General features: G+C 26.6%; 1 protein-coding gene across 2 annotated transcripts in view; it reads left to right on the forward strand.

Moving 5' to 3' along the window:
- Positions 1-2135, forward strand: part of atp7a (ATPase copper transporting alpha) — an 813847-nt gene that overhangs the window by 68395 nt on the left and 743317 nt on the right. The gene's annotated exons all lie outside the window — the stretch shown is intronic.

Raw genomic sequence — 2135 nt, forward strand, 5'->3', positions numbered from 1 at the left:
GTGTGTGTGTGTGTGTGTGTGTGTGTGTGTGTGTGTGTGTGTGTGTGTGTGTGTGTGTGTGTGTGTGTGTGTATATATGTGTGTGTGTGTGTGTGTGTGTATATATATATATATGTGTGTGTGTGTGTGTGTGTGTATATACATACATACATACATACATACATACATACATATATACATGTAGGCATATATATATATATATATATATATATATATATATATACACACATACATACACATACACACAACACTCAAGGTTTCCATATTCAAAAATAGAAAGAAAAGTATATTAAAAAAAAAAAAAAAGATTGGTTTGACGGGATTTTTTTTTTTCATATTTACTAAATAGCAGTGGTGAGATTTATACTTATCAGGAAATTCCTTCCTCTTCAGGGACTGTTTTTTACATAATGATTATAACTTTATTGTGGAAAGCATCTCTGATAAACTGCTTTACTTAATGAAAATCCATCTTACTTATAACTCCGTCTTAAAGCAAATTCTAAAAACTGCACTTGGTGGTATCAGTATCTTAGATAAAAAGTGTAATAACCTCCATATCAGAAAATGTCTTATTCAAGATAGTAGCTGTTTCGTAAAAGCAATTTTGAAATGCAAACATTAATTTTCTTCACCTTATATGATGATATTTAATCAAGAAGTCTTCTCTCCCAAATAAGATAAAAGAAATTCATTTCAAAATATTACACAGATACCATCCCTGCAATATGTTTATTAATAAATTTGAAAAAGACCACAATGTTCTTTTTGAAACACTGAGCCTGAAAGTCTTCTGCATCTATTTTCTACTTGTACATTTTCTGATGATTTTTGGAAACAGGTTTCAGGGTTGATTTTTGATTCATTTTACAAAAATAATTAACTTTGACGAATGCACAATTCTTTTATCAATTGTAAAACTGGCTATGATACACTTGATAATGCTTTGAAATTGATTATTTTTCCTGGGATGTTTCCCATACACAAGGCGGAAGTAATGTCTATTGCACCCTCTTTTTTTCTTAAAAGGTTTAAAAATATTTTATAATTCTTTAACATCAATTACAAGAAACAAGAAGGCTATAAAAAAAACATGTCTAATAATGAAGACAATAATCTGTACAATATAATAATTTAAATATGATATATCCCCTTATGTATTTATTTATACATTTAATTTTATGTATGTTCTGCTCCCTGGCTAAGCTTTGTATGACTGTTACATATGTAATCGTATAATCCTGTATGCTCGTCAGTTATTTGCTTCAATAAAAAAAAAAAGTGTGACGTAGAAAGATGCATGCAAATGACATTATATTTGACATATCAAGAGAGTGTTCAGTTGAGCAACAAAACAACACCAACTATTACTATTATATTATTATTATTATAAAAAAAATGTATACACAATTTTTGCTATATGCATCTTTGCTATTTTTTTTAAATTCTGCAAATTATTTTTGCAAGTCCTTATTTTTATTATAGTATATATTCGATTTGATATATAATGTATATTCAATTTTAATATTGAGCCCCACAAGTTGCAAAATGTATTTGGCATATATTAAAAATATATTCGCAACAAAATCTAAAAAAATAAAAAAATAAATACTGGTGTTTACTGAAATATTTGACGTATGTAAGTTAGACATTCTAAGCATACAAATGACATTGCTAAAATGTGTAATATTGTAGATGTGTAGACTTGTTATGCATTTGATTGGAAATGTTCAGCAAATACAATAAAAAAAATGTTTTAAAAAATGTAAAGAGAGCTTAAAAAAAAAAAAAAAAATATATATATATATATATATATATATATATATATATATATATATATATATATATATATATATATATATATATATATATATATATATATATATATATATATATTCAAATAAAAATAACGTTATACCAAAAAAAAAATGCAATTGACATTGCTTTTGACATATCAAGAGTGTGTTTGGTTGAGCAGCAACAACAACAAACCTATTTATGTTCATTTAATTACATAAAACATACAGTGTACCCTGTGATTTATATAGATTTCCAACTGAACGTTACGCTGTTGCCTGAATTTCATCAATCACAAGAGACGCGCGGGCTTTTATTTTGAATCCTCAATTTTCCGG

Source organism: Danio rerio, chromosome 14, assembly GCF_049306965.1.
Source record: "Danio rerio strain Tuebingen ecotype United States chromosome 14, GRCz12tu, whole genome shotgun sequence".
Lineage (NCBI taxonomy): Eukaryota > Metazoa > Chordata > Actinopteri > Cypriniformes > Danionidae > Danio > Danio rerio.